The 19447-nt window shown below is 51.7% G+C and overlaps 1 protein-coding gene across 1 annotated transcript in view; it reads right to left on the bottom strand.

The window, feature by feature from the left end:
- The window catches only part of Plxna2 (plexin A2), a 218193-nt gene extending 206130 nt beyond the window's left edge, over positions 1–12063 (bottom strand). Inside the window, exon 1 of the mRNA XM_070041595.1 lies at positions 11353–12063. The gene's annotated coding sequence lies outside the window, so the exon portion shown is untranslated. The remainder of the gene's footprint in view (positions 1–11352) is intronic.
- Positions 12064–19447: the final 7384 nt, after the last annotated feature.

Here is a 19447-nt window from a genome sequence, read left to right as displayed (position 1 = left end):
AGCTTTGCCACAGTCTCTGCAGACAGGCCTAGATGCATGTGGCTCAGATCTGCCTTTGTGGGCCTCTCCCCGCTCCCTGCCCGCCCCCCCCCCCCCACGCCACTACCCTCAACTTCTAGCTCTCAGCCCCTGCCCCGGCCTCACTGCTCTTCAATCCCCAACCGTGGCAGATCGCTGATTAATTCAGGGCTGTTTAATAACCCTTCTATTTCGATGAAACAAGCTGTCTTGTTTTCTTTATTTTTAACACCGACTTTCGTTTCTTTGCTAAGCATCTTACTGTCATTTAAATTTCTCTGTCTCCAACCAAGCTGATAATAGACTGGATTGAGCAGCTGCTTCAGTCCTGTTTATGACAATGATTAGAAGTTAGAACTGTGCAAGCAGAGAATGGACCAAATCTCACTTCAGTGGGTCTGCCCCTGCTTGGAGAGGGAGTGCTAATTTTAACATGATTAGTAGAACTCTGGCTCCAGGGGAGACAGGGTTAATCCCAGCCCAGTCTTCCTGGCACCCCACTCTCAGGCCAGGTGTGAGGCCTACTTCTACTTACTTGGGAATTAAGGTCAGTAGCCCCAGGACATTTGTAAGGACCTGACACTCCATTCTACTTCTCTTTTCCTGTGGGGAATTGGCTGCAGAAAAGCCGGAGACTCGGGCTGGAAGGACTTACAGAGACCAGGGGAATCTCAGCAATCACATAGTACACCTTTCTGCTCCCAGACACACTCCCCTACTGGACGTCTGATTATCTTTCAACCTGTGCTGAATTCTCCAAAGTCATGTCGTGCTCATTCATTCCCTCTGGAACTCGTGCCATTTGGGGTGGACTCTGGTTCACCTCTTGTCTTCTGTCCTCCAATACCTACTATCAAACTTACATAGCCCAAATTTCAGAGCACAATCTCTAGCATTCTCTCTGCCAAGTGGTCAGTTCCTCCAAAGCTGAGAGTGACTCGATTTCAACCCATTATACCTGGTGCACAGCAGGTATCTATAAGTATTTGTTCAAATGAAATGTGCTTGCAAATTCAAACTCCTTGCAAGGAATACACCTCCCCCCCCCCTTTACTGGTACAGGCTTTTGGTGACACTTTCTATTTTTTTCTCTGTTTAGATGAATATTTTGCCCTCCTTTAGATAAATATTTTGTCCTCCTTTCCCCACAAGACCCTCCAAGGACTGGGGACATGTCCCCAATGCTGGGGACATCCAGAAGAAATCTGTCAAGTGACCCGGACTAGTCTTCTGGAACTAGTTCCCCCTTGATTACTCTCTGGGTCAGGCCTGGCTGCCCCGGGAAAGCGCACAGGTGCATGGTGCGCAAACCTTGGCAGTCTGATTACCGGCTCCCTCTTCCCCCTCACCCCCACCCCCGGCACCCCAGCCATTTCATGAGAGTCGAGTTAGAAGGGAGCTCGCTGTCTGTGCCTCCCAGCCAGCACAGTCTGCAGGCAGCTGCTCGGGTCATTGTCTCAGCCTCTTCAAGTTGTGAATGCTGAGTCTATAGAGACGGAAACACAAACAGTGCCCACAGAGCCTCTCGGGGAGGGAGGGGGCAGCTTGGTCTTGCCAGGGCCATTGACTGTGCAAATAGCAAGGCTCGCTGGAGATGGATGGAGGAAAGCTGGTTGGAGCTATTGAAGGGAGGGAGGGGCCTTCTCCACCACACTGCCCAGCACCAGGAGAGGCAGGGTGTATGTCTGAAAGGCCCAACAGATGGGCAGAGGTGGGATCTGGAGAGTTCTCCTGGAAGATACTGCTTCAGTATGTCCGCCCAAACCTAAGGGACAGAGAGATGGGAGCCATCACCAAGGACAGGGTGTGGAAGCAAGTATCCAGAAAAGCAAGTGGCTGAGTAGGCAGATCAAGAGAATGTGCTGATGAGACCAGGACAAACAAACCTCCCAGCAACTAGAGAGCAGCGAATGATGCCTTGCTGTGTGACCCGGGGCAACTCACTTACCCAGTTTGGACTTGGGTTTCATGGCTATTATTTGGGCCTAGATAAAAGCTGCTATCAAATACTCAGAAACATTCCTCAAGTATTCTACATAGAATACCTATTTCTTTTGAAATTCAAGCTGCTTTTTTAAAAGTAATATTTGGAAAAGAAATACAAAGCACACCCTCTTCTCCTGTTTCCTGTTTCTCCACTGCCATTAGACAGTGCTGTCAACGGTACAAGGTGCTCTCGCTCCATAGCCACCTTCTCCACTCTATACTTCCAGTGAGGGGCAAGGGCCTTTGGGCTCTACCTGGGAGGGTGGTGGGAGACCTTATAGATTTAGAACACGAGAGCTTATGCTTTCCCCCAGGTATCCTGACCAAAAATCAGCTCTGGGCAAGGATCCAGCTCCCTCTGAGCTCCAATGGCCCACCCTGGACTCATGGCCCAGCTCCTCAGGCTGTGTCTGTCCCCACCACACATCTGCTCCCAGGTGTCTGTTCTCTCTGCAGGGGAGAAGGGAGCCATGCGCAGCCAGGCATCCCAAGCTAGGCAATCTTTCCCTTTGCCTGCCCATGGGGGCAGACTCTCAGAGTCCCGCCAACGTCACAGTTCTATGACGGGCTTATTGATTTCTGCTTTTAGAGCTGTAAGTGCCACAAAACTCACACATAGCAAATTCAGAATTCAAAACCCAACCCCCGTGTTTCAAAACTGCACACAAGCCTTGCCACCATGGCTGGTCCTGTCTTTCTACTTCCTACCTGAAGCACGCACATTTTCTTTAGGTAAGATAGAAAACTCCAAAAAAAAATTTTTTTTTTGGAGAGGTAGAAAGAGAAGAAAAGTTGAAAAAAATTAATACCACTAGCTTGGCTTTTACTGCTGTTGATTTTAGAATAGTTCCTCACATTTGCTATATTTTTTTTCTAACTCCCTTAACAACAGACTCTTCTGCTTGGCTCCAAAAATAGAGACAAATGAGGGGTCTGAGCCATGAGAGGGGAAAAAAATGTTCCCATTGTACAAGTGGGGAAACTGAGGCTTGGGGTCAGAAGCAGCTGCCAGTTCTGTCTGTCAGCTCTTCCCATCTGTCCTCCCTCCTCACCCATCGACAACCAGACAGCAAATGGAGGTAGGTAAGTACTGGCCACCAGGTGAGAAATCTCCCAGGAAGAGGAGGTGCAAAGGGATTCTCTTTGTCTCTGTGTGTTGGGAGCCTGTTCTTTGATGCTAGCCTCTTCCTGACCATCTGTCCAGCGCTCTCAGGAAGGCTGCCTGCCACCTGTGGGTGAGATGCTCAGGCGAGAGTTCCAACTCCACATTCAGTTTACATTATCCTAGGTGTTTGGGCCCAGAAACACAGAGAACTTGACACCTGGGGTCACTCAGAGTGGGGGAGGGCTAAACGTCAGGGGAAGTGTGCCTGACAGAAACGCTGGTGCTGTGGGTTTAGTCATTAAGATGAATGGACATATAGACCAGTCATTGGCTGTGGGAAGAAGCAGTCCCTGCTTACCAGCACCCAGCCATGAGAAGCCCGGGCCAGGGGAAGGCTGCAAGGAAGAGGCCCTGGGTCCCACTGAAGCACTTATCCTCTGCCTAGTTCACAAACTAGACTCTTCTTCCTCAGGTACCTTTGTTCTTAGGGAGGGGAAAGAAAGGAGGGGGCAGGAAGCCAGGGGAGCTGGGAGGGGAGGTGGGAGGTCAGAGGTCAACGTAATATTTACCCAGCCCAGCCAAGGCCTTTCACTTTTATGAAGCAGGAAACCACTTCAAAGCCCAACATCCCTCTGCACTCCTCTCTCTGCCTGCTGGTCCTCTTGCCTCTCCAGGAAGGCAGGGCTTTGTACTCATCCCTTTCCTGAAACTTCCATGTTCTCTCCCTCAGGGGCAAGAAGATTTCTGCCTACCTTCCACTCAGAGAGGAGAAAGGACTTGCCTTAATCACCCGAGCAGTTAGACCTCATGGCCTCTCCCTGGCCATGTGAACTGTCCCCAGAGTGTTCTTATTCACTGTGAAAGTCCAGATTTGAGGACTTGTGGGTGGCCCTAGGTTCTAGTGTCTCCTCTAAAGCCTTCACTCCAATGAGAACAACACAGCGACCCAGGACCACAAAGGCCTTAGGTCTTGGAGTCATGAGGGTTACACATATAGAAAGCATAGAAGCACAAGGGTTTCCTGGGCCTTTTGAGATCTAAGAATCCTCGCTCAGGGAGCAGAATCCCTGTATTCTCCCTGCCCAGGCTTCCCCAGCCTTGATCAGACTTCATAAGCCCTAGGGACACCAGTGCGTTCTGTTATGGGATTTGAGTATGAGTAAAGATCTGCTTCTGTTGATGATGATCATTATTCTTATTTTAAGGTAGTTGTACAAAGAGGTTACAATTCCATAAGTTAGGTGATGAGTACAAGGATTCTTGATGAACGTCACCCCTTCCCATTCTCCATTTCTCCCTTCCCTTGAGTTACACAGTTTGAGATCTTCTTTTTAACCTCTCTCCATTAACCCTCCTTGGCCTTCTTCTGGGAAAGAAACTTTGAAAGAGAGTGGGTGTCCTCCCTCCCCCCCACCAGGTGGCCAACAAATGGCAGAGTGGCCTCCCCCATCCCCTCCCAAAGTGTGGTGGTGAACGTCTGAATTTTCTCTTTTAGGTGGTAGCTCAAACCTGTAATCCTTGCTACTCAATTTCTCAGATCCTCAGATGAGAGACTTGCTAAACCAGCCCAGGCAGAAATGTCTATGAGACTCTTGACTGAAATAAACCAGCAAAAGGCTGAACGTGGAGTTATGGCTCAGGTAATAGAGAGCCAGCATTTAGCCAAAAGTAAGCCAAGCAAGAGCAGGAGTCTTGAAGTCAAGCCCCAGTACACACACACACACACACACACACACACACACACACACACACACACACACACACACACACACACACACACACACACACACACACACACACACACACACACACACACACACACACACACACACACACACACACACACACACCTGAAGACATTTATGGATGGGTAACAGCAAGACTCCATACACTTTAACATGAATATGGATGAGTAATGACATGACCTGTGAACCATACGAGTATCCACACAGCCGGCTCTGGGGACACTGAGAGGGATGTAATTTACAGGGACTGCAACATGTAAACTAGAGATCTTGCCCTAGGATGTTGACTCTCTGGAGGCAATTGGAGTGTTGTCAGCTTAAAATCTGCAGGCCAGAATGGGGGGAAGACTGGGTGAATTAGAACATTAGCTAGTCCCTCTTGAACTAAAGTTCTCTGCCACCTCCCATCTCTCTCCTAGAAATCTACACCACACTCAACAATGGGGAGTCAAAACTCAGAGGAACTCTTTCTCTCTCTGTTTTCAGTCCCTCCTTCTACTAATCACATTTGGGGGTACATGGCTTAGGCACCCCTTTCCCTTACACCCATGGAGTGGGAGGAAACACAGAACTCATGGAGTTCCTTAAAAGATACCAGCTATTGTTCTTTCTATCTCTGAGCTGGGAGCTACTACATTCTTCTTGGTAATCGATCCCTATTTATTTAAACTTAAATGGATTCCAATTGTTGCCTTCAGTGTCTTTCTGTTTGGTTCAGGGCAAGGGGCAAAAATAGTAGTGTCACAACTCAAACATGCAGGTAAAAGGCGGCCATGGGGGACATGCAGTAGTTCTCCTCACCCCTTTCATAGCTAGGCTCTAAGGGAAGGAGTTTAATTTAATATGGAACAGCAAGTCTGGAAGTCTTAGTTCTCGGGGAGACCTAAGAGGTTCTATGGCATCTCAGACAGACTCTGCTTTCCTTCTAGAGCCTTAGTGCAAACTCACATCTGTGTGTGTGTGTGGGGAGGTATTGGAGGGGTGAGGGGGGGTCACAGAAGGGAGAGAATCAGTCACTAGCTAGTATTCACTCTGAGCCCTAGGAGCTCTCCCCTCCTCTCCCTTCTGAAAGGCAGGTTGAACTTTTGAAGGGCAACTCCATTGCCTTTTATCTCTTATCCTGAAAGTAATTTTAGCCAAGGAAAAGCAGGATTAAACTTTTCATAACATGAAGCATTTATCTTGTTTTTCTTCTTTCTTTCCTCTGTCCTCCCTCCCTTCTCCTCACTTCTTGACCCAAGGTAAATTTAAGCCAAAGAGAAACAGAGATTAAATATCAGGGGATGGTCAGATGTGAAGAGACTCCCGGTCTCTCTGGCCCCCTGCCCAACCCAACACTTCAATGTTTTTTCCACTCTCCTGTTAGGCAGTTATTATCTCCTTAGATGAGAGAAACCTTGGGACTCTGTGCACTCACTCACTTTCTCTCAATATTGTCCTCTGTTGAAATGAAAAAGGGGGAATTAGAATTCAGCGAAAGGCTCCCACGGAGAATATGAAGACAAAGATTAAATCAGGGATACAGCATTGACACGCGTTTAGTGCCTGAGTCTTTTTCTAAAGCAGTCTCCTTCGGAGCACAGTTGCGAACACCTGAGACCATTTTGAGAACTTCTATTTAGGAAGTTAGGAGAGGAGCAGGCATGGGAAAGGAAGACAACTTGAGGATGGGCCAAAAAAAAAACAACTCTTGCAATAGAGCCTCTTGGCTGGCCGGAGACTAAACTGCCTGCTAAATTGAGCACAGGTCCCCCTCCCTCCCCACTGCGACCCCATAACCCCCTGCACGGGCTGTTTAATGCAACAGGCCCCTTCTGGCGCCCCCTCCTCCACCCCTCGTGTACAACCAGACAGAGGCCGGGAGGTCTCACTGTCCGCCATAGGACTCTACCAGTTGTGCTCTCTGGGGAGTGACAGCTGGGACTTTCTAATATATCTCATCTTTTTTTTTTTTTCTGTTTTTTTTTTTTAATCGGGGGAAAAAAAGCAACAAAAGCCACTGTTTTAGGCCAAACCTGGTTTTCAAGAGTCCCCTCTAGTGGAGATAATATGCTACTTCGGCTTCCCCAGGAGCCCAAAGCAGTCCCTGGCCTGGACGGACTGAGCGGAGCCTCTGTCTGCACCTGCTCCTTCTCCTTGCTCGTAGCTCCCTTGCTCGCTCTCTGCTTCTGCTCTCAGCACTTCCGCCCCACCCCACTGTCAGTCTCACTGACTTTATCTATCCTTTCTGTCTACCCTGCCTGTCTCTGTCGATCGGGGACCACGTCTGCATCTTGACTTCTGTCTTTCCACGGTGTGCGCCTTTGAGCCTGCATCTTGATCGGTATCTTTGGTCCACCTGCTGCTTTTCTTGGAAGTTCAGTGCCGACTAGCTAGGATGTTTATCCTAGGGCTGACCTCAAGGGGCTAAAACACAGACTCCGATCGAGAGCCTGTGAGAGACAAGCTTTCCTGGGGGGGGGGGGGGGGCGGGGAATGAAGCTTTGGCAAAACCTCCCTCTCCTCCACCGGCCTCTACTCCCAAGCAAACTTAAGCCTGATCAGTGTATCTCTGTTGCTGAAACTGTCTACACCTGAGTTCAGGGCTCTGGTCTTAGAGCTCTGTGTGAAATCAGCTTTCTCCCTTCTCTCTCATTCTCCCCACCTGCCTGCCTGCTCTGTAGTCTCTGCCCTGTAACCGCCATGCAAGAGACTGGCAATGCTAGCTTGAAGGCTAATAGGTAGAGCAGGACTGTTGCCAGTTCAGGCTGAAGGACAGAAGGGGCCAGTGAGGGCCAGGGACTGAACCTGGGGCTGTAGGGGCACAAGGAAGCTGGGGGGGATGGGAAAAGGGGAGACCAGGGGAAAAACACCTGCTGGTTGTCTGGGTTTCCCAGAGATATCCTTCTACTCAAGTGAGAGACTAAGCCAGGTCAGGTGAGGAGGTTAATGGTTAACCGCAGGGGCAAGGGGCCAGTGGCAGTGCACTAGGCCTGAGCTCTTCCTTGCAGTTCTTCACCCACCCTTCCTCCTTGCTCTGAGTCAGGACCCTGCTCCCCAACAAAGAACTTTCTCGCCTCTATTTTCTGCCCTCCCATTCCAGATGGAGCAGTGCAGAGTTAGATAAAGAGATTCCATATGCCTGAATGCCAGGGAATGGAGCCCTAGAGAGCCGGAGGGCTAAGCAGAGGGTAGGGGAAGGGTGGTCCCTTCCTGCCAGCCATCCCAGGCACCTTGGGACCAGCTGTTTGACTCCCCCACCCCCTGTGGAGGAACTGCTTTTCTCTCTGTCTCCATAGGGCTCACCTTTAGAAAGGACCAAAAGAAAGAAATGGATGCACACCCACCCCTCATTTACTCTAATCAGGCATGAAATCTTTGTAACTAAGTGGAAAAAAAGAACCCACCAAAAAACTGTTTCCCATAGGGCACGGGTTCCATTCATCATTGTTTGAACTGAGCATATGTGATGGGAGAAATAGAATATTCACATAGCATGAATTGATAAGAGACGGGAGGGCAGAGGCGAGGAGAGGCAGGGGCTAGTGATCGGGGATAACTTTGCACACAAGCTGTAAAACTCCCAACACCTCAAAGCCTGTTTCTAACAGTTTCCCTATGGACAGTCTTGAATTATATCGAGTTCACAGACTGTAACACAATGCTCCAGTCTCTTTATGATCTGACTGGGGGCGGGGAACAGGGGCTTGGCTCGATGCTCGCCTCTCCATTTGCTATGATGGACAGAAGTATATTGTGCCCTGGTCCATGTGTGCAGAAACAGCTGTGGGGCAATGCAGGAAGACAGCTGGGAGGGGGGAGTTGGAGACAGGAACTGCTTCCCCCACACCGAATCCTATATCTTGGGGAGGCAATCATAGAAAGCAATGTAGGATAGAAACTGTAAACCGCCCCTCACCCCTCCACAGTGCCAACTCCAGCTCCACAAATAGTTCACAGTACCTGCACGGGTGAGTTCCCGCTGATGCCGGTTGTCACCCTGTCTACACAACCATGTTTCCACGTTCCCCTCCTTCTCCTGTGTCTCCTTGTAACAGGCCCATGAAATAAAGATTAGCTGAATAACCAGAAGCGTTTATAAATGGGAAAGGGGCCTAGTTCAGAAGAGACTGTTCTTTTGAGGGCTTTCTTTCTAACCTCATTTTGAGCACAGACTCCTGCAAAACAGATGGTGAACTTTCACATCCACACATCTGCAGCTTTTTGATGGTCAAGAGAGTTGGAGGGCACATGTTCCTTGGCACTTGGGAGACGGGCAGCGGTATTCGGGCCAGCTTGGATGGGGGAGGGGGTGGAGCTGGCCTTGCTTTTGAACAGCATGGCTTGGGGGTGATGATCGTACAACATTATTGTTTGCTTTTCTCTTAGACTTGGGTGGAAAGGCCAGCCGACAGCCTCCCCCACCCCCTGCTTGGCTCCAGGCTGTGAAGGATCTCCCCCCCCCCCCCTTTTTAAGTCCTGTCAAAGAGAAAGGCTAGTTGGGATTCCCTTGGCAGACTTATGGTCCCTGAGCAGAGAAGACTTTCTGGTACTTTTGACACTTTGAGTCTTCTTGGTCTCTGTCACCATCTCCCCTGTACATCGCCCCAAGTGCTGTTTCCATTTAACTGCTTCCAAAAAGCCACCCCCTCCCACCCCGACTTCTAAACGCAGTTTTCTGGGGACAGTGAGGGAGCAGAGAGGCCAACCTCCCTTCATCAGCCTTGGGACAGGGGGGACCTGTGCAGTTAGATATTGCTGGCTGGTGGCAGAAAGGGAAAGTTAAAGGTCAGGGTGGGGCGTTGGGGGTGCTCAGAGGAGGTGAGAGGCTGCTTATCTCCACAGATTCCACTCCGTTTCCTTGGTTCCCTACCTTGTCCCAACTTCTCACCCTCAGGCCACCAAGGAGAGATCACAGGTAATTATTTCAAACAGAGCTCTGTGAGGAGGGGGCGGGGGAGGGGAGTTAATGAATTCTTTTCTCTTCTTGCCTGGAGGTCAGAGGGGAGAGGGCTGAGAGACTCCAGGATCTTCCTGGAGGTGAATAATGCACACACACACACACACACACACACACACACACACACACACACACACACTCAAAAGTTGTGCATTTCAATTAGGAATAGCTGAATCCCTCCAGCTGGGGTAGCTCATCTGGGGGCCCCGGGTGAAGACCCTGGCATTCAAAGCCCAACTCAGAGGAGAGAGTGAACTTTCAAGGTCTTGCAAAGAAGCCTGTGGTTATTGTGTAGACAAGAGTGTTGCACCTGACTTTAACTCCAAAAGCACAGCACAGCTCACCCCAGATACCCAACTGGTAAACCCTAGCCCAACTCCCCAAACCCATCCTACTTGATGTCCCTTGAACACTGATAACTAATGCACCACTTCCCTAAGACCTTAGATTTCCACCGCACAGCACTGACCTAGAATCCTGGGTTTGACCTAGCTTCCTCTCCCCGGCTACTGCTACCTATCCTTGCCTGAACCGAACAGGGTGGCAGTAGGTAGATTCTCCTAGGGCAAAAGTCATGCCGAACAGGTGAACATTTTTTTTTCAGGGGCCCAACGGGGCAGTTTCCGGTGACTCTTTCTTTATCCTTGGACGCTAAGATGAGAAGCATTTCTAGAGAGACTACCTGTGGGATGGATAAAAAGCGCTAGAATTTTCTGAGATCCCTTACCTACATGACTTGTGGGGTGGGGCAAAAGGAGCGCACGAAGGGGAAATATTTCACATGGGCGATCGGAGCCAGTTGGACCCGGGGCAAAACTGCATTTCAACACCCACTGTTGCTCAAACCAGGGTCTCCAACCAGGAGATTTGGGCGGGTGGGTGGGTGAGGGAGCCCGAACGAACACTTAACCCCATTCCGTGCCCAAGACCCGCGCTCAGAGCCTTCCATACGCCCCCCCTTCACCCCGCCTCACGATGATGCCTTCCTTCCCCCCTGTCTCCAATTCCATGTCCCTTGATCCGTAAGAACAGCCAGTGACCACCAGGGACTTTGCACCGGGATGAACGCCCCCCAGATCGATCTTTTAGCCACGGTGGCCTTGGGCCGGCTCCATGGTGCCACCGAGGCCCTCGGCTTTTTCCGGGATAGCCTCGCCGCCCCAGGGCTCCCCGAAGCCGCAGCGCGCCGGCGGCAGGTGCGCGGTGGGTGGAAGCGCGCGGCGGCGGCGGAGCGCAGTGGCCGCCGGCAGCTCAGCCGGTGGCGGGGATGGAGGGGGGGGCGGGAAGCCCCGGGCGGGAGTCCGCTGTCACCGGCGCGCACGCCGGGTTCCGGCCCGAGAAAGTGGCCAAGCCCAGGCCGGGGAGCCGGGGAGGGAAGCAGGGAGGGGGGCGCGAGAAGACTCATCCACCGTGGGTAGCCGAGCCCGGGGTGGGTGCCGGGGGCCGGGACCCCAGTGAGACCGAAGCCGCCGCCGCCACCGCCGCCACGCGCGCGCGGGGTGTGTGTGTGTGTGCGCGCGCGCATTTCGGGGAGAGGGCACGAGGGCGCTGCCGCTTACCCGGGCTTCCCCCCCACCACCACCGGGAGGGGAGGGTGGGGGGGTGTGGATGTCGGTCTGTCCTTCCGTCCCTGCTGGGTCCGCCTGGGCCGCTGGGGCTTGCTCAGGACGGCGTGCGCCCCTCGCCCGGCTCGCAGCTCGGAATCACGGGGCCAGCCCGATCCACACGGAGTCCCGATTCATTAAAATCCACGGCCAGCCACCAGCCACTGATCTGTATTCCTGAAGTGGCCGCTGGATCTCCGCTCCGCGCGCCCCTCCGTCCTCCGCCGCGGGTGGTGGTGGTGGCGGCAGCGGCGGCTGGGGGGCCGGTGGCCCGGGGCGCGCAGGGGCCGGGCCGGGCGGGCTGGCGACGCGTCTCCGGGGAGGGGTGTGTGTGTGTGTGTGTGAGTCCGGGGGCGGGTGGGCTGGGGCGTGTGTGTGTCGGGGGGAGAAGCAGAGTTCCCCCCCTCCCCGGGCTGTCTTCAGACTTTCCGGGCTGCTCTGACATCAGCAATCTCGGCGGCTTCCTTCCCCTCTCTCGGCGCCCGGGTCGGCTCCCAGTCCCATTTCCTCCGGGAGAGGGGTGTGTGTGTGCGGGGGGGGGGGGGGCTCGGCTCTCCGGGTCTTATTTGGAGGCTCGCTCGGGGGTGCTGGTGCTGCCGCCGCCGCCGCTGCCCGCGCTCCCTCCGGGCGGGATGGCTCGCGGAGCTCCGCGGTACAATTTCCCAGCCCACGGCGGCGCTCCGCCCTGCCGGTCCGTCCGCGCGTCCGTCCGCCCGTCCGCCCTGCCGCTGCAGCCCGGCGCGGACGCCGGCCTCGCTCCTCCGCTCCGCCCGGCAGCTCGGGCTCCCGCGGTGGCGGCGGCGGCGGAGCCCTCAGCGCCGGCCCCCCTATATTACCATGCAGCTCATTATCATAGAGGCCCGGCGTTAACCCCTTCCCTGCCCGCGCCGGGCCCGGGGTGGGGGTGGGAGGAGGTGGGGGAAGCTGGGGCCGCGCCCGCCGCTGGCACCGCCCCCCAGCACCCCTCCTCTCGCGCACCCCCCCCCCCAGCCCTCGCCCGCGTCCTCCTCCTCCTCCTCCTGCTCAGCTGTCAACAAAGGAGAAGCAGGTTGGGGGGCCATCGGGTGGCCACTCCGCTGCCGGACACCTTAAGTGGCCAAGGTGTGGGGGGGAGGCGGGGGGAGGGAAGGACAGCGAAAATGTGGCCAAGGCCTGGAGATTCAGGTCGAGGCCTGGACAGCCAGCTGGCTTAGCCCCTGGAGGAAGGTTGGAGGGAGTTGGGGGTGTGGGGGGAGGGAGGATGGCTGTCAGAAGGCAGGAGGAGTGGGGGAGGGTAGCAGGCACCAGTGGGGGGGCCGGGCTCCCCCTTTTCCTTAGCATCACCTGTCACCACTCACATCCTACATGCCTCCTTCATCTCTTGAGTGTGGGGTAAGTTGCAGGGGTAGGGGGGAGGAAACCTGCTTGCTTGGTTCAGTGGGCTTCAGACGGGGGCCCAGGTGTGTGTGTGTGTGTGTGTGTGTGTGTGTGTGTGTGTGTGTGTGTGTGTGTCAGGGGGCACATTTCCTCTTCTGATGAATTTCGGAAAGCCAACAGCTGTCAGGCGAGGTTTGAAGTAGTGGTATGTGATTTTTTTTTGGTATTATGGTTACTATCATTTGTGCAATGCAAAGAGGAGTTTTGCTCTGCATCTCCAGTTTCCAACGTCTGGGGAGTCTGACCTCTGGGCAGGGGGTGACTTGGATGGGGGCAGTGGGGACCCGGCAGGGGGGGCTTTCTATATCCACACCCAGGGAGCCCGGTTCGCTGCGGGATTCAGGGGTGGCGGCTAAGAGGTTAAGATAACTTATTTTAATAACCTAAGATGAGAGCTTTCTGGATGCCGTTGACAGCGGCTCAGTGTCATCGTCACCCTGGGTTCCTGTACCTTGGTGCAGCCTCTGGACCAGGCTGTCCCACAGGGGCCTGCCAGCCAGACCCCAGTTGTCCCCCCCCCCCTTTGAATACTCTCTGCTCATGATTAGAACACACGCGAGTTTACTCAACACGTCCATAAGCTTCCTCTACTGCCCTCTCGTGGCCACGGTCTTCAGTGCTACAAACAGAACACACAGGAACCCTTAAATCCTCAGCAGCAAGGGTCTTTAAAAAGGGGTGGGGGTGGGGGAGAAGAACTTGACTTTTACCAAGCACCTGCAAATAATCCTCCCATCAGTGCTAAAACTGTTGAAGAAGTTCGAGCTAATTCTTTACGAGTTCTTGGGTAATTCATTAGCTTCAATTTGGGTGCTGTAGCTTGCATTTGCCATTCCTTCCTGTGATGCTATAAAGAATCTGAGCTGTCCTCTCTGATCTACACCTATTCTTTCCTTTGATGACATTCCTTTGAATGTCATCAGCTGCCTCTCCTCCTTTTCCTCTTCTTCCTCCTCCCTCCTTCTCCTCCTCCATGCTGGTCCTAGGGCTTGAACTCAGGGCCAGAGTGCTGTCCCTTAGCTTTTTTACTCAAGGCTAGCACTCTACCCCTTGGACAACAGCTCCACTTCTGACTTTTTAATAGTTATTTGGAAATCAGAGTTTCACAGACTTTCCTGCACAGGATGCATTGAGCTGCTACCCTCAGATCTCAGCCTCCTGAGTAGCTAGGATTACAGATGTGAGCCCCTGCTGCCTGGCTCCTTTGAACGTCTTTAACATTTACTGTTGGTAACTCTCCAGACAATTATCTTATTTACCCTACATTATAATTTATTACTCTCTATATAAGTGGGTCTTGTCTCTTCACCCAGCTCATTTTCCTCTTATCTCTAAGCACACTGGATTTAAGCCACCATCTATAAATGCAATGATCTAAGAAGATGCCGAAAGATTGTATGCTCAGTGCATAGAGCATCAGTCTAGCTAGCTGTACTTAAGATCAGCTGTAACTATTTAATTGAGATAAAAATTAAGGCCTTTTGATGTAATTATTTTGTGGTCTACCTGTTGAACTCAGGGCCTGGATTTTTTTGTCGGTTGCGGGGCTTGAACTCTGGGCCTGGGTGCTGTCCCTGTGCTCTTCAGTTCAAGGCTAGCGTTCTACCGCTTGAGCCACAGCGCCACAGGGCCTGGCTTTTGAAGGACAAGTACCCTACCACTTGAGCCAAGCCTCCCAGTCCCTTTGCTTCTGCTTTGGTTTGTTTTACAGTCTCTCTTTGGCCTGGGGCTGGACTCAAATTATGATCCTCTTACCCACCGCCACCCCCAACCCAGTAATGGGATTACAGACTTGAACTGCCACACCAAGCTTTTTTATTGAGGTAGAGTCTGGCTAACTTAAAAAAAAATCTGGGCTGGCTTTGAACTACTATCCTTTAATCTCTCACTCCTAAGTAGCAGGGATTACAGGTATAGGTCACTATACCTGGCCTGGGCCTTTTGATTCTATACCAAGTGTTATATAGCTCTAGCTGTAATGATCTCTTCCCGGTGCCTCAGTTTAACCACGTCCCTACGAAAGATGATCCTACAATTTAAATAATTATTGAAAATGATTCTCTACCCCTGTGATCCAGAAATAAATCCTGGAATAAAGAACAAGGAAGCATACAATGAGACAGACATCTCTGCTCATCCCATCCTTCATCCCTACATTTTCTACCTCCTCCACAAATAGAGAGAGAGAGGAAGGAGGAGGAAGACAAAAAGCATGCAGACTGGCCCAGTGGGGTGGCACAGTGCCATGTTTTACCCACATTGCCTTACAGCATGTAAGAGGGGGTCCCAAGGGGCTGTGGGAGCACACAGTGCTGAGAAGAGCCCTGGGCCGACCTCCTGGGAGATCCCTGGATTCAGCTCCCTTATCTTCCCCAGGTCTCAGTTTGTCTGTCTATAAAATGGGAATGTCCATTCTCCACGGAGCTGCAGGGGCATTCAAATAGACTGAAGAATTAATAGCATCATTAGTGTGGAACGTGTGTTGTTACTTTTAGTCCCAAAAGGCTAGAACAAATACGGGTCTGATTAGTTTAGCATATAATTATAACATAGTTGGGGATTGAAAGGCTGGATGAATTCCAGCTCAAGTTCATGGCAATGGCGGTACCCACCAACCCCTTAGCATTTAAAGATGCTAAGACAGCCCCATCCTCTTGAGCCACTAGACATTCATTCATTCATTCACCCACCAGTGTTTATTAAGAACGACTTTACTATATTTCTTTAGTAAGATAGTATACAGTGCAGCATTATCTCTTTACAACATTGACAATATTAAAATTGATATGTAATCATAGTACGTATTTCTGAGGTACATGATGCTTCATTTTATGCAGTCAAATTGAAGTCATTAGCATGTCATCACTTCAAACATTTATCATTTGTGTTGGGAACATTTCACATCCTCTCTTCTAGGTATTTTGAAATGCACAATTAATTATTGGTAACTATGGTTACTCCATGTAGTGATAGAACACTGGAGCCTCACTCCTCCTCTTTAATTGTACTTTTGTATTTAATCAACAACTACTTTCTGTCCCCTCTATTTCTTCCTCTTCCCAGACGATTCTACTATCTGCTTCCATGAGTTCAACGTCCTTAGCTTCAGTGTATGAATGAGAACATGAAGCATTTGAGTTTCCGTGCCCGACTTGGTTCACTTTCCATCCTGTGCTATGGGCCACTGCATTGTTGCCCCAAATGGCAGAATTGCATCCTTTGGCTTTTAGTGGCTGAATAGTATTCCATTGCTCAGCACATACTGTTCTTAAAAAGCACATCAAGAACTCGGGGGACTCTACATAGCTCTACATTATCCCTTTTTGGGGTACTCAACTTTACTTGCATCTGGCCTTCTGGTACCTTTTCCTATCCAGACGATGCCATTCTCTCCCTACCCCACCCCCAAGGTCCCCAGACCTGAACAATGCTCTGCCAGTGTTTTATAATCCATTCTCATCTCGTCCAGAAGGGACAACCACAGCCCAGTGCAGTGGTGAGCAGCCAGCGGGTCTTTAACGAATGAGTGAACGAATAGGGGAAAATGTTGACATGATGCAAATCCTCATCTTCGGAAAATTCTAGCAAGTTCCACAGGCTTTTCATCCACCTGCCCAGACGCGGCACTACATGGAACCTCGCCGTTGGGAGATCATTTGTGGCGCCTCTGTTATTCTCGGCCCCGGGGTCTCTTCTTTCCTTGTCACTAGATGAGTGAGTTAGGTGAGGAGGAGAGACGTTGACGTGAGCAGACGTCAGCATTCCTGACAATGGCCGTGTTTTTCCAGGGAGAAATGAAGCTGTCTGAGAAAGGCAGTTCTGCCTAGAAACTCCTTCCCTCCACCCCCAGATTGGGTTCCCAGGCCAGGAGCAGGTCTCTTCAGGCCCTGCCAAGGTAGCCTGTTCCCTTGGGGAGCATGGGCCTGCATGGGCGAAGTTCTCTCTGTTACACCAGCAAAAGCAGCAGCAGCAGCAGCAGCAGCAGCTTCAGCCCCACATATAGATGCCAGTACGGTAGCCCCTTGGATCACAGGAGGTATTTTTGGTGCTGGAAGCTAGCCATACGTTGGCAGGCTTTCAGCAGATAAGTCTGTTCCTTTTAGAGGTGGGGGTGTAGCTTGCATCCGTGTAGCATGGGAATGCTGCTTGCAGAGGGTGGAGTGTGTGTCTGCATACTTTGCGGGGGCCTGGGTGGGATGGGTGTCTGGGGAATGAGATGCGAGGTGAGAGGGCTCTGGTTTGCCAGTCTCCATGGGCTATCCTTGGCTAGCCCAGCTTGTCTGTGGTTCCCTAAGCTGAGACCTTGCTCGGCCTCAGCCAGCTTGATCCATCTCTGCTCTAGGGAGCAGATCGTCTTTCACTCATTCGACCCAGATCCAAGGTTTGCCACATTGCGAGGCAGGGCCATGTTCCATTTGTGGGTGGGCCTTTCTGTCTCCCCCCCTCTTCTCTCTTCCCTCCCCCCCCCCCCCAGGGGCAGTCAGTCCCTTACCTTCACCCTGGGCAGACACTCAGGCAGCCACAGAAGCAGCAGCCTCTCCACCCCCCGAATTGTGGGGAACAAAGGCCTCGGTCTCGCAGGCCAGACTGGAGTGTGTGGGCCAAGTCTCATGAATGGAAGCGAGAGGCTGCTGGGTGGCCAGCGTGGAGGGCCTCTTCCCAGGCAACGGGGCCCCGGGGCTGGGACAGAGGAGCGGGCACCTGCTCTGGGATTCTCAGCACCATTCATAAAGATGCCACTCTCCTCTCTCCTCCCCTCTGCTCCCTTTGCAAATCCCACTTTCCTGTGTACTTTAAACAGTAGCGAGCCTGTTAAGGCTCCAAATCAAACACGGTGGGATTTCACTCCTTTTACTAAACTCCCCACAAGCAGAGCTTATGTCCCTGGATGCTGCACCCGCTTTCCTCAACTACCCTCCTTCCCTCCTTTCTTCCCTCCCTCCTTCCCTTCCTCCATCCATCCATCCACTGAATATGTTACCCCATGAAGCCCAAACTTACTTAAACAGGGTCCTGGAACCATGTGCAGAGCTCTCCATTTTCCAGGAGCATGTATGTATGTATTTATTTATTTTTGCCAGTCCTGGGGCTTGAAATCGGGGCCTAGGCACTGTTCCTGAACTTCTTTTGGTCAAGGCTAGCACTCTACCCCTTGAGCCACAGTGTCACTTCCAGCTTTTCCTGTTTACATGGTACTGAGGAATCAAACCCAGGGCCTCATGCATGCTAGGCAAGCAGTCTAGCATGAAGCCACATTCTTTTCCTTACATATCTTGCAGGAATTTCCAAGAAGCTAAGATACTGAGAGTGAAACAGCTTTCTGCCTTGGCAAGCAAAACCTGGAAGTTCTGTCCAAAGGCAAACCTAGTTAGCATCTACTGCAAGGCGCTTTATTCTCCTGCTTAGTTTTCCATGGAAAACAACTGGGCTTCCCAAAATATCCCTTTGGGTCTGGGTGACATCAGTGTCCTGCCACCATTTCAGGGTTCCTCCGCTGTCACTCCTCCAGGTGAACATGCAACAGACCCGTTCACTACCTTCCCATATGGAGTCACAAAGCACATGCCTGCTGGACTGGTCCTGGTGGCCAGCAAGTGCCCCTGTCCACCCACACCTTCCCAGAGAGGAAGAGGAGATCAGGTGGCTAAGGAGCCTTGGTGAATGTGCCTCAGTTGTCTGGGGGTTAGAAGGGCAGTTATCCTCATTGATTGAAATGTATTACAGTTTGTATGTTGGGGTCTTTTTCTGCTCAGCCATCTTCACCATCCAGGAGGCCAATGCTGTGGTATTCTCTGTTCTCCTTGGCTTTTTGTTTTGCCAGTCCTGGAGCTTGAACTCAGGGCCTGGACACTGTCCTTGAACTTCTTTTGCTCAAGGCTAGCACTCTACCAATTGAGACACTTCCGGCTTTTTCTGTGTATGTGGTACTGAGGAATGGAACCAAAGGCTTCATGCAGGCTAGGCAAGCACTCTAGCACCCGGCTTCCTGGATTGTTTTATATGCTTAGTCTAGATCAGAACTTCAGTGGCAGCTAGGCTCCATGAGTTTCTGAAGGTTCAGTGTTTTGTGGACCCATGGTCTGCTGGGCGAGGCGGGGGAGGGTGAATAAGACTGGACAAAACCAATGCACTTGATTCATTTGAGATCAGAACTCTCAGATCTGTCAGGAGTCGATTTTTTCCCCCAAATAAAATGATACCTTTCCTTCAGTTGCTGATAATGATCATAATGCAGCATAATGATCATTGGTTAGCTGATTGGGCACCCAAGACAACACCAGTACTTGGAGATAAACCCATCTAATTCCTAAGCCCCACAACTTTCACCAGACAAGATCAGTATTACCGCCCTGTCTACCATCCTGGTTTACAGACACAGAATCAGTGATCAGCAAATCAGGTCCTGGTCCTGCAGTCACCCGCGTGAGGGGTGATAAAGTCATAATGTAGACTTGGAGTGTGTGACATCTTTTTACTCTGCTTCTACCCTCTTCTGAGGAGTGTAGTAGGCCATGTTTCAAATATCCACAAATGATCACACTTGGAACCCCACAACAGGAGCTCTCCAGAAGATTTCACCAAGAATCTAGAGCTTCAGTTCTACAGAAGGTCACTTACAACGGAGCACAGGTTG

Source organism: Dipodomys merriami, unplaced genomic scaffold, assembly GCF_024711535.1.
Source record: "Dipodomys merriami isolate MVZ:Mamm:240054 unplaced genomic scaffold, mDipMer1.0.p SCAF_31, whole genome shotgun sequence".
Taxonomy (NCBI): Eukaryota; Metazoa; Chordata; class Mammalia; order Rodentia; family Heteromyidae; genus Dipodomys; species Dipodomys merriami.
Note: the sequence above shows the minus strand (reverse complement) of the source record. Positions and strands in the feature narration are given on the sequence as shown.